The sequence below is a fragment of the Neopsephotus bourkii genome, unplaced genomic scaffold (genome assembly GCF_033783945.1).
Source record: "Neopsephotus bourkii isolate Nb327-2 ecotype Australia unplaced genomic scaffold, CSIRO-AGI_Nbou_v1 NB_1154, whole genome shotgun sequence".
NCBI lineage: Eukaryota > Metazoa > Chordata > Aves > Psittaciformes > Psittacidae > Neopsephotus > Neopsephotus bourkii.
Window position 1 is genome coordinate 321905 of NW_026901640.1, and position 12908 is coordinate 334812.

Sequence of the window (12908 nt, forward strand, 5' to 3'; positions counted from 1 at the left end):
CCGTCCCCGGGCTGCCGTGCCCCTGAGCCCCGCACGGCCCCGCGGCTCACGGGGTGCCGGGGTGCTGCGCCGCGGCGGTGCGGGAGCTGCGGGGCCGCTCCATGGCCTCCTGCACCAGCGGCCGGCGCTCAGCCCCCGCCGGCGCGGCCGGCACGCTCCTGTTTCATAACGCTCCCGCTGCTGGAAGCGGAGCCTCTCCCTACGGCTGCTCCGCGGAGCGGCTCTGCAGTTTCCGCAGCTACAGACGTTTCCAGAGCCCCCGGACGCGGTGCCTGTGTGTTTGTCTAACCGCACGGATGGCTGCAGCGGCGTGAAGACCTCCTGCGATCAGCTGAACGGATGCTCCTGTGTTTGTGTCTCCGTGCCTCTTCCCACTAGGGGCAGATCCCTCTGGAGACCCAGACCCCTTCCCAACAGGTCTGGAGGGTCCCGGTAAAGCGAGTCTCTGGCAGCCTCCTGGCTCCAGCGCGGAGGTTTCAGGCAGCAGGTTGTTATTCTGGGCACGGGTGGATAGAAGTAAATGATTTATAAATGTGCGAGCTGAACGGCCGTTTGCTGGTGTCCTCAGGACTGCCTGCTCTGCTCTGCTCTGCTCTGCTCTGCCCTGCCCTCCTCACTGCACGTACAGGCTCCTTCCTGCTGCCTCACATGGAGATTGATCAGTTTATAATTATTCTAAAAGCATCTACATGTAAGTGGGAGTAGGCTGCGCGTTTGTCACTGCGTGTGGTTCTGAAGTAGCCCGTGGTCTTCACATACTTCAGTGAAACCTGTGGAGGTTTGTCTCCTGGAGCCCAAATCAGATGTGGTTCTGGGGACCCTCTTTTCCTCCCCATGCTGGGCAGCACTGGTCAGCAGTGTCAGACCAAGCACCCACCTGGCTGCGAGAGCAGCGCTTGAGAGGGGTTTGGATCCAAGAGGAAAGAGGGAATGGGGATGCCACGTGGGGACTGATCCTGTTTCCCTTCTGCCTGCTGCACAGAACATCATGCTCTGAGCAGCCCTGCGGGCTTCAGTGATGTTTTGTGTGTGTCTCCCATACAGCACGACCCACAAGTGGGACCTGAGCCTCCCAATGCGGTGCCAACGCTGCTCAAGCAGCACTTGGCTTTCCCATCTCCACTCAGTTCCAGAGGAAGTGGACCGGGCTGGTGGTTTCAGATCTCTGCACATGGCTGATGTCACATTTGTGAAGCAGAGCTCGGTTAGGAATGCAGTCAGAGACAGGAGCCACAGATGGATGTCACTTGTTCACCACCTCACGAAAACCAGTGCAGGGATGCTGGAAAGGTTCAGTCTTTAGCTGGGGCCAGCAACAAGGGATGAATTTTACCACTTTTGTGTTTGCACTGCATTAGTTATGTGCGTGTTTCATCTTAGACCCATGTAAGCAGCTGTGCTGTGCCTGGCTACTGGAGGCTGGCAGTTTCCTGTCTGAAGGATGTTTTGGCTTGTTGTGTTTTGCTTTAAAAGCAGACAAATGCAGGAACTTTCATTTCCGGCTACAGGACATGCGAAGCGATTTGCAGTTGTGGCAGACAGAAAAAGGGACCTTGTGTTTCTGCTCACAGCCTTTCAGGCCCAGATCCTTGACACAACCCCCACCCCCCAACCCTATTTGCAAGCAGCTTTGGTCGGCAGCAGAGTCCCCTCTAATATTGGTTCACAGTTGTGGTTTAAGTGCCTTAAAGAGAAATACCTGACCTGTGTTGGAAGTGCTAATACAGTCTGAGTGTGGCAAAGGAAAGTCATCACTAAGGGTGAGGGCTGAGAAGCCTACCTGGAAAGCTTTAAGGTGATGGAGAATAATGGGCCTTCAGCATCCATCTGTGTTAGCTCTTGTGCCACCACCTCCCGCTCCCTCAAGTGGGACTTCTGAGAATCCCTGCTGTTGAGAAGTTGAAAGTACCATGGGCTGTATGGGAAGAAGCAGGAGGGGTGCTGGCTATGAAGAATGATGTGTGAGATTTATTTCATATGTTTTCAGACCAGACATACAGGACATGATTTTTGTTTTACTCGCACTGTTTTCTTGTGTGTTGTCCAAAGAGAAGTTGGGCCTTGACAAGACCAGTGGAAGTGCCTCTTGCAGCTCCTATTAAATTAGGGAAATGGCTCAGGTGTAAGTTTGAAGGATGCTTTACATGGCAAAAGCAGTGCACACACCTGGTGCTGGCACAGGATGGGGCTGGGTCTGAGTTAAGGGCAGTGAAGAAGCTTTGCAGCCAGCAGCTGCCATTGCAGGTGGGAGCAGGCTGGCTCTGGAGCTGCTGGGTATGGGGGGGGCTTCACGGATGGGGAGGGGATTATGCAGCGCTTGTGCAGGGGTTTTCCCATTGTGAACTTGCTGCTGCGCCCTCACTGCAGGCGTACATTATGTTGTGTTATGGTTTTTGTCATGTTTCATTTACACTTTTATAAGTTCCACAGATATTTAAATACTTTTTGAAGACGTGCCAGCTGGACAGATGGCAGTTGTACATGCTGCTGCACACAAAGTGCTGGTGGTGTGGTGAGCATCCCTGGGAGAGAAATGCAACTGGTAGAGCAAAAATCGGGTGACAACAGGGCTCTGTTGTCCTGTTGACAAGGAGCAAGATGTGTGGGGGCTCTCAGTGGACAGGATAGGATCCAGGGGAATCAGCTGCAGGCACTGGGCAGAGTGGACAGGCATGTGAACGTGAGTGCTGGGGGAGAAGTTACTGTTAGGTTTGCAGTAAAAGTCAATCTTTTACTGATCTCTGCTGGTCTTTGTGCTTGTAAGTTCACACAAACTCAACTGATTTGAGGGTATCATTTGACCTGATGATACGAGATGATGGCAATGCAAAGGAATTGTTTCTAAATGGCTGCTAAAGGTAAATTTGCTAAATCACCACTCAGAGATTTGGACCTAAGGAATATTGTAGCACTTCTGGTCAGTAATGTACTGAGCATATCGCATGGTGTGTGCAGAAACTGTTCTACATACCTGCAGCCTTTGAGGTGGTTTGATTATGATTTTGGGAGTCACCACCTTAGTCATGAGAGATGGTTTGTCATGGCACAGCCACAGGACACTGCTGGGATGCACCTTATCTGATGGCCTGGGCTCTGCAGGAAGCTGGACTAAATAGTTTTCATTCCCAATAACTTGGCACCTCCAGTTCCCTGTTTCTCTGTCTTTCTACATCTCTCTGTGATGTTGCCTTTGTCCTTCCCTTGTGATCCCTGAGTGTGTACACACTGAGGTCTGTGAAGGTAGCTGTGTGTTTGCAATCACTCCCCATGAAGCAGAGTGTTTCCTGTTATTCAACTGCCTTCAAATGTGACTTGAATGTATATTCCTTCCTGGTATTGTGTGTCTAACTGTGGGATCCCTTTGTGCTGAGCTCAAGGGAGATGGACAGTCTTAGGCCAAATCAGCTTACTATCTTTGTCCTTCCTATTTGAGTGTTTTTCAGCCTCAGAAAATGCATTTAGCTTGAAGTACTGGTATTTTTCCAAGTGGTGCCTTTTGACGTTCTTGGCTGCTATTATGTTTTAGCTGCAGCTGTTTGTTGAAGTGGCCAGTGTCCCTGTGGTGGTACCAGCACCGTGTGTCACTGCTGTCTCAGGTGTGCAGGGTCCTGCACCACAGCACAGAGCTCTTGAGATGTTACCCCCTCCTCCCATTCAGACCCAGAGCTCCAGGGATCCTTGACTGGAGCTGCTCAGCCAGACCATGTGGAACAGCATGGTGGACGAGAAGATCTTACGCTGCAGTAATCAGAGCGTGGCACCAGCTCAAGTCTTCAATTAAGTCTGCTTTTGTTTTCTGCTTCAAGGCTTGGTCTTTTGGCAAGTGCAAGTAATGTCTTGTTCTTTGGTTTTAGTGAACCATAATAAACCTGAGTGGAGAGAAAGTCACCTGAGCCATAAAGAATTGCATGTTTCCAGTGTCTGCCCATCCCATAAAACAGCACAAGGGTCCCACTGGTGCAGTGGTTAAATGTGCTCTTTGCAAGCTGGCCTTGCAGTTAACACTCACCACCTCCTCCAGCTTTGAAAGGAGGAGTAGTAGAGTCATGGCAATGAGTCTGCTGGTTTTGGAGCCCCTGAATTAGGTTGTTGCAATGCTGAGGTGGCCAAATAGGTTTTGTGTGGCAAGAGCTGCCCCGTCCTTCCACAAACCACATGGCAACCAGTCCGAGTGAATCCAGAGTCAGGGATCACAGGGGAAGGACAAGGGCAACATCACAGAGAGATGTATGAAGACAACTGATAAAGAAATGGGAGGTGCCAAGTTAATTTCTCTCAAAACGATGAAATAAGTCAGTGCCCAGCACTGCTCCAACTGAGTTTCATGAGTTTAGAAACCATTTGCACAGTTGCCTGGTGGCATGCAAAGAGCGAAACAGATCTGTGGAAGGAGATAATAACAGTCCATTAACTGAATGGAACAGAGGAGTGCAGCAGAACCTTTCTGTCCTCAGTTACCCACAACAGTTTTGTGCACTCAGAAAGGCTGTGCGTTAGTCAGCATCATGACAGGATGCCAAACTGGGGGACAACTGGTTTATGTCCTCAGTTCTAATTGTTTACATGATGAACAGAGCAGATGTAGATGGGCATTTTGGTACTGGCATCCTCAGCAGTCTCATACAACATCTAATCCCTGTCTCTGCTGGTGCTCAGAGCTGGGGCACAGCGCGGGGCCATTGGGGTGCTACAGGGGGTGTTGGGGCAGTGTGAGGCTGGGATGTTTCAGTGCTGTTCCTTCACCAAATGGGGGAAACAACCCCCTCAGCTCTTTGCACAGCTTGGATATAAGCTTAGATTTTTGCCAGCTCAACTCACAGCCTGAATTAAGCACATGTTGTGTCTAATTCTCATTTGGAACAGTAATGGAGGCAACAAAACAGCTCGTGGATTGGAGAAGTGTAATGCTTTTGGTGTGTGAAGTTCCTGGATGAAGAAGCACTGTGGGGCTCTAGGCCCAGTTGTGGGTTTTCAGCTGCTCACAGAATCAGGCTTCAAATCCTTGGTCCCAGGAGGATTTGGTTTCTTCTTTCTTTGCTAGATCCCTGAGCCATAGAAAATCTTGCAAAGCACTGCAGTGTGTTCAAAGCGCGTGAGAACTGTTGTCCTTAATGTAGGGGTTTGTTTGCTGTTTCCCTTAGTTTTAGTAATACACACCAAATCAGCGTAGCTCTGCCCACACTGAACTGGGGCGCTTCAGCTGCAGCTGCTGGGCTCGTTTCAGATTTTCCTTTCTCCCCGTTGCTCCAGCAGACCCTGTCAATGGAACCGTGCCCGGTGCTTTCCATCCTCACCACGTCCGGAGCCGCGGCTCGTCCTCGGCGCAGGGGCCGCTGCTCCCTGCGGAGGGTGCCGGCTCCATGGGCCTGTGCTGGGCTGCGCTGGGCTGTGCTGGGCTCTGCGGGCTCTGGAGCCAGCGCCGGGTGCAGCGTTGGGGTCTGCTCCCCCCCGGAGCTCCCCACTGCTGGTGCGAGCGGGGGCTCGGCTGTTGCCTGGTAACTGCATCCACGTTTGGAACGTTCCGCTGCAGCCAGCCCCGGTGGCGCCTGGAAGGAGCGGCTGCTCCCCAGGAGCGGTTGTTCCTCAGCATCAGTTGCTCCCTGGGAGCGGTTCTTTCCCAGGATCGGTTGCTCCCCACGTGCCGTTGTTCTCCTGGCTCGGTTCCGTTTCACTCGTGTTCCAAAAAGGTCTCCCAGCTCCAGCTTCCCTTTTCTCTTCACATCTGGTCCCACAAGGGGGACAGTGTCGCATGCCTGGGAGTGACACCCTTTCAGTCTCCCATCTTGGCCCTTTGGGGACCATTTCAGGGATGAGATGTGAGCGTGCGTCATTCCGATCCTGCAGGATGAGGGCTCCCTTTGGGAAGGTGGAGGATCTACAGTGTTAGTGGGAGCAGAGTTTAGCTTCTGTTTATTGCCTTTGCCCTCTGCCACTCTTAGGAGATACCCTGATAATGCATTTGCTGTGAAATCTGCCTGAAACTCTCGAAGAAGGTGAAATGGGATGAGGGAAAAGAGGTTTTCTAGAATAAATTGTAGGAGAAGAAACATTTCCTTGGCAGTTTCATTGGTTTTTATTTGATTTGGACTTTCACTGTGAAGAACATCAAATCTGTAAAAGTTTCTGTGCATCAAAAGAGTGCCAATACATAAACCAAGAAATGCTGCTCCATAGCACAATTAAAAGCAGGTGTAACTCCAGCACATCAGTGCTCTTTCAGGGGGTAGCGCTGCCTGACAGGAGCAAGCACCACTCACACGTTTACAAACATCTGCCAGAACTATTTCCGAGGCAAAGTGACATCCAGCACAAGCTCTTGGCTGAGTTCATCCTGGCTTTCAGAGATGTGCATGTAAAGAGCCATAGATGCTTCCAGCAAATACCCTCTCATGCTGAAATGCCTTGGTGGGAACAGGGCTGGAGGAAGCAGCACCCACTTGGTCTCCACCCGTGCCAGAGGCTGTGAAGCATAAGCATGGATGTAATAAATCAGGGAATGGGAAGAGCCTGCTCACACTCAGTACCGCAGGGGCTTGCTCAAGACCGGCAGCACAGGAGTCAGCCACTGCTCAGAGCTGGCACTCTCTGAGAGCTGGAGCCAGACCTTCCAAGCCCACACTTAGTGTCCTTTTAAGAACTATTCATTCATCAGAGCATTTCATATAATCTGGCAGGAAATTATATTTACGATGCTTTTAGCTCCATTTGGGACATTTTTTTTAATACTACTTCTGGGATGTAAATTATTTAAAAATCATCAATTTAGTTCTTTACATGAAGAGATGAAAGCTTAACCAAAAAGCTTTCCTGTTCATGGCACTCAAATTCTGGGGGAGATCTATGTGGTTTTGCTTAATTGAACACTTAAAGAAAAAAGAGCTTGGCCTCATAACATTTTTAGTAGAACTGAACGTTAGATTTATTTAGCCCCGTTGACTTTTGAAATACAACCACTAACAGCATCTGTTTAAATATTGTCCTCCAGAATGGCTAAAGCGTTTTAGCACTAGGCATTAAATCCCCTTACGGAGCACTTGCTATACCTGTGTCCCTTGCACAGCCTCTCCAGTGCTCCGGCCACTATTCCCAGCATTGGGGCAGGATGGGCTCCCCTAAGGAGGAGGTGTTGGGTTTGGAGGAGGCAGCTCAAGGCCCCCATCCCTGCAGCAGGGATCCCCTGGCAAGGCACAGGGATTGATGGGGCTCAGGACAGAGCCTGGAGCCCTCCTGCTCCACATTGCCCATTTGGAGATGGGGAAGTGCCCATGGTAGTGCTTGGTACCAGCTCTACATCCACTTCTTCCCAGCAGCCAACCTGGTCTGGGTACCAGCAGGGCTTGCCTTGTGGTGTAACCTTCTGGTCACACCCTTGTCCCTTGTCCTAAGGTGATGTTTTGGGTTGAGTATGATTCTTTTGTCTTGGTAGTTCTTCCAAAGAAATAATGGCAGCAGTGCCTAAGCGATACTTGAACATATGGCAGATATACAGCAGACATAAACATCCTCAAAGACCGAAGACGAACGTGGAAATAAAGCCAAATAGAACATGTCCGTATGGGTACCATTTTCCTCTCTGAATGTATCCAGTCCCAAGCTAACCCTCAGGAAGGAGGTACGGGGTGGAGCCACAAAACTGGCTGCTCCAAGGAAGGGACTGCACTAATTGCACAAGAGAATTGCAGTGAATGGTTTTGACATCCTTTCAAAACCAAAATACATCTGTCATGAATAGGAGTGTGAGAACTTGCTAAATATTCATGAATCTGAGTTTTCTTTTGTTCTAGTTATTCAGGTGGAATATGGGATGTTTCCTCCCTACCAGTTACTGACTGGCTGGTCCCTGTTGATGCAGATCTGAGGGCAGGAGGACACACTTCCCATCAAGGTGCTGTGCCTGATGCTGACCTTAAAATCAGTATGTGTAGGGGTGGTGGTTGCAGGTGAGTGTCGCTGCAGATGCACTGGAAACGCTGGATTCCCCATCGTCAGTACATTGATTCCATTTTCATTTGGGAGCTTTGTAGTTGGGGAACTCATTAAATTGTGACCTGCAAGCAAGACTTGCATTTATGCTCTGGAAAAGTCAGCATATTTGCTATAGGTTATTATACTCCTGAGGCTGGAGTTGTTTAAATGCATGTGATGAGAGAGCTGTTTAGAAATATTTCAAGAAAGAACTATAAAAGCAGGTTCCAAGGGTACTTTTTTATGGCCAGAATCTGTTTTCTTGCCTAAATGTGACATACTAAAAAGGCAGCACTCTGTTTATAAAACCAGCGTGGGATCGCAATGCCTGTGCTCATTGTTGCTGATGAATAGGGGGTGGCAGCAGCACTGATGGAGCTTGCTTGGAGGTTGATTTGCCTCAGTTATTGCTTTCTTCAGGAGGACTTGATGCTTTTTTTGTGTGTGTGACTTCCAAGTGATGCTGGAAGTCCCAGATCCAGCACAAGGTGCAGAACATCCAGAGGGGCTCTGCAGAATCCCACAGGAGTCTCAGAGGAATTTATTCCCTGTGTTTAAAGGGCAAAGGGAATAAATAAGGAATTGAAGTGGGGAAAATACAGGAAGCACAACAGGATCATCTTAGAGCAGCAAGATGGTGATTGGGCAGTTGAAAAGCCTCCTCCTGAACAACTTCTTTATTCTTAACTTTATCAACAGATGTATTTCCACTGGGACCATGATCACACTGCGCTGTATCACTCTGCCCTGTTCTCCAGCCTTTTTCCCCTCTCCTCACTTTTAACCTTAACCACTTAACTGGGTATTAGGTTGTTGTAGGATGTTTTTCTTTTTAATTCAGAAGTCTTCCAATTTGTTTCAGTTGATGAACAAAGGACTCAAACTTCCTTTTAAGCACTAATTGGGAATGTGCTTTGTACTTCAAGTGAAAAATGCTCTGAACATCTTTGTGCTACTGACAGGCTGAGGATATTTACATGACTTATGGTTCTGTGCCGTTATTAAGCTGCAGCAGAAGTTTTGACCCTGTTGTCAGGGAGAGAAAGCAGTAGCTATTACACAACCCGGTGCCATTTGAGATTAACCAAGTTCAGGTTTTGTTGCAATTATGGGGCTGGTTGGTTTCCTAGTGTCAACAAGCCGCACTCCATCGGCTGCCTGGGCGGATCTTGCTGGTTCGTGCTTCCTGTGTATCCCATTGTCCTGCAGCAGCTGGTGCTTTCCTGCAGGATGCTCTCACTGCCCCGCAAAGGAGCAGCCTTTGTAGAGACTAAAGTAATAGAGTTTCCAGAGATCAGTGATACACAAAACCTGGACTATTTCAGCCTCAAGCTCAGCCACTGGATCACTGCTGCTAGTTTTGACGGCTGGGGCCACTTGAGGTTGCCTGCTCCTCCCTCGTGGCGGTGAGGTGCAGCACCAGCAATGCCCTCGAGTGCTGGTTTCTGCTGGAGAAACAACAAACATTAACAGTGAACATAAGGACAACCTAACCGGGGTGCTAATGGCTTGTGTGCAAAGCTGAGCTTTGGTTCAGGTGCAGAGGTGAGGGTTAGTGTGTGTTGTGGATCAAAGTTGGAATACTTGGGATCAGCTGCAAAAAATCTTTTTCTTCTGTTTTCAGCCTAATCAGGAAACAGTTCAGTTGTCTTTGGTCTAACAGTTCTATCATCCTCAAACTCAGCTTTGTCAAAACCAACCTAGTGAGCTCAAAACCTGACCTGACAGGAGCATCTCCTCATCCCGGTTCGGTTCCAGCTACTCACTGCATCCCAGGATATTTGACAGTACTGCTTCTGATCGCACTTTCACAGCCAAGATCAGAGCTCTTAAAATCTCCTGGAATGATATGGTTTCCAATAGCAATTTTCCTGTAATAACACTGTGGCTCCTCCTCTTCCTGCCTTTCAGTGCGCCTCATGCTGACTCAGCAGACTCCCAGTGTCAGTGCAGTCACTCTCCTTTCAGCAGCTTAGTCCTTTAGTTTGGTTTGGGTTTTCTTGGTGAAATCTGAACATCTTCATCTAACCCAGGGCTCTCTGGAACACAATTGATGAACCTTGCTCCTCAAGCTCTACCTTTCAAACAGGAACCGATGAATGACTTCATTTCACTGTGTGAGCTCCTGGGCTGCTGCCTGTTTTGGCACCGATGTAACTGGCAGGTGTCTGAAGAGCTCCTGACAGAGCTGGTGCTGTCAGCTCTGCGCATGGGTCTGAGGAACTGTTACACACATCGATGGTTTCTGTGGGCTTGCGGCTTTTTCACTTGCGGATTCCAACCAGGAATTTCACTCAGTAAAGCAATTTATTGTCCCCGCTCTTAGGCCAGTACTCACCAGGGGGCCAATTAAAACAGTGCAGTGCTTGTTAATAATAGCTCGAAGTAACTTTTCAGTTCAGTTTTGGTTTATTTAGGGATGCACACTGGGACATTCCCAGCATGCTTCAAAAGACCAAGTGCATTGCATGGACCAGACCTACCTCAGGTTCTCTGCTCCTTTAACTGTGACTTCCAGGGCAGCAGATGGCTGTTTTACTGAGCCTCAGTGGAAATACCAATAAATTAAGGAGAAACTAGCACAAGGTTTATGTGTCGTTTATATCCCACTTCATTCCTGGGGGCTGAAGTGGAATTTCAGTTAAAATGCTGTTCTGGTTCTTTGCAGCTCTGATGGACAGTGTCTCTGCATTAGTAATGTACTATGTAATAAACCCGTGGTGTGATTTACATACATCACTGAGTAAATGGACACACATCCAAAAGTCTCATAAACTACTGAAGCTCCAGTGATTTCATTCTCACAGTTAATGAGTTGCTAGAATTAATTACAAATTTGGTTGATGATATTCACCTATATATGGCTTTATTTAAACCTCTGCCCTTCAAAAAGTGAGCATGTGCTTACCTTACTTGTCCTCAAGGTAACTCTGACCTGTGTTTTGTTTCAGATACATGATTAAATCTTAGTAATCTCCATGGTATCCTTTGCTGAAAAGGGGGATTGTCTTCAGCTGTGCTTTAGGGTGTCTGTGTGGTGGCAGCTTTTGTGTATGATCAGAAAGTCTGGGTATTTTGAAGGGGGAAACAATTATTTTCATAGGCCTATTGACAGAGCTGGGAGATGTGAAACTGTTTCATGCCCTTCCTGCTGGCTGTTGCTCATGCACACACAATGCCTCTGGCCTCTGGATGTGGGGAATTCCTGGGGAACCCCTCAAGAAAAAGGCATCCGTCAGGTCAGAGCCTGATTTCCTCTTGATCTGAAAACGCGTCAGCCCGCGGGAGCCCTGGGACTCGGTGCCTTCTGATGGAGTTGTACAGGACGGGTCCTGAGGGACCTCCTGCTGCTGGGGGCAGAGTGGGCCTGGTACAAGCACAGCCTCTGTGCACTTGCTTTGTTGGAGGACTTTAGAAAATGCCCCATCTTCATCTCTTGGACTAAAAATGCTTCCTGCCTCCAGTGCGGCCCTCGGACACTTCAGCTTTCCCTTAAACTCTTCCCCCAGTGGTTTATCTTTGCCAAATGCAAGTTTTGCTCTTCTCTGCAGCCTGGCCTCCCATCAGTGCTCTGATCCAGACCCCCAGAGTCCCGGGTTCAGAAGGCTCACACTGTGCTTCCCTGTGAGCGTGTGTTCAGCTGACTCCATAAGGACATATCATAAGCTCTACCAGTTTGGTACAATGATAATTTTCCTTAAAAAGTGGCCGTAAGTGTGAATTTAATCTACTTATTTTTGATGTCCAGTGAAGCTTTAGACAGCAATTTAATCATTATTATTGCTATTGTACAGCTGCTCTCTGGAGGAGCTTAAAGCATCTCAAAAAGGGAACCAACATAATGAGTCTGACAGGATTTCAGAGGGAGCGATTAAATTCAGGATAATGAGTTCTGCTGAATTTTTAACGCTAGTGTAACAATTCACACCACTGCAGCCTCTTCATCCTGGCCTCAGACTGAAATGTGCAATTGGGAATTGGGCTCTGCGGGTCTGTGCTCCGCCAAGGCTGTTCCTCGTAAGACAGAAAGACCACGACAAAAGGAATGCTGCACGTCCCTTGCTGCCAGCCAGCATTCCCACATTTCAAGCCTGTGCCAGGCACACCTTGAGCCCCATGTGAGGGTATGGGGGTATCTGTTCTATTCCTGTAGCTGCAGGGAAGGTCCCAGACTCTGTTAGGGGAATGCAGCGGCTGGACAAGGATTTCTTCCATCCGAAATGATGCACTGGTGGGAGAAAGCAGAAAGCACAAACCAGCTCACACTTAATAAAAGAGAAGCAGCAGCCCCAAATGCTGCTGTTAACTCCGGTTTAATCAGCCCACCCTACTGCTCCTGCCCACACAGAGCATCGGTTTCTAAACCCATCTGCAAAATGTGGCATTGGACTTGCATTGGCTGAGAATGAACAATGCATCTAATGGTTGCCTAATCTGTCATGTGTTTTTTTCCTGGTGTGATGATGTGCCAGGGTGAAAGCTGAAATGTCTCATTTATTAGCTCAGTATTAGGAAGTGTAAGGATGCAATTAGGATTGGAAAAATTAGGTTAAATACCCATTTCCTGATGCAGGGACATTAAGGCTCATCCTGTTTCACATTAAGCTCTGAACCAGAGGGCAGGCAGGTCAGCAGCCCTGTAGTGGGTGCAAATGCCACTGGACATGCTTCAGAGCACCTCAAGAGTTTAACTCCAGCTAACCTGACTCACGAAGACCTGCAGTCCTATGTCCTCACACTGTCACTGCAGGCTAAAGTGCCCTTGTCCTTGCTTCTCCTTGGTAAGCCAAGTCCTGTTTGCAGTTCAGATCTCACCAGCTTCTTGGTGAAATGGGTGGTCTCCATTGCTGCTGTCCTGCCTTCACTCCTCTGACTCATCTCCATCCCCTTTCTTGGTCTCTCACCCCTCTGATGCTGTGGCACATGAAGGGAACTCAGTGCCC

The 12908-nt window shown here is 48.8% G+C and overlaps 1 long non-coding RNA gene across 2 annotated transcripts in view; it reads left to right on the forward strand.

Moving 5' to 3' along the window:
- Nucleotides 1-12908, forward strand: part of LOC133217648 (uncharacterized) — a 125114-nt gene that overhangs the window by 105648 nt on the left and 6558 nt on the right. Inside the window, exon 1 of one of the 2 annotated variants that reach the window (XR_009726913.1) lies at nt 11556-11675. The exons of the other annotated variant lie outside the window; for it this stretch is intronic. This is a non-coding gene — a long non-coding RNA (uncharacterized LOC133217648). Of the gene's footprint in view, nt 1-11555; nt 11676-12908 lie in introns of those variants that run through there. 2 annotated transcript variants of the gene reach the window in all.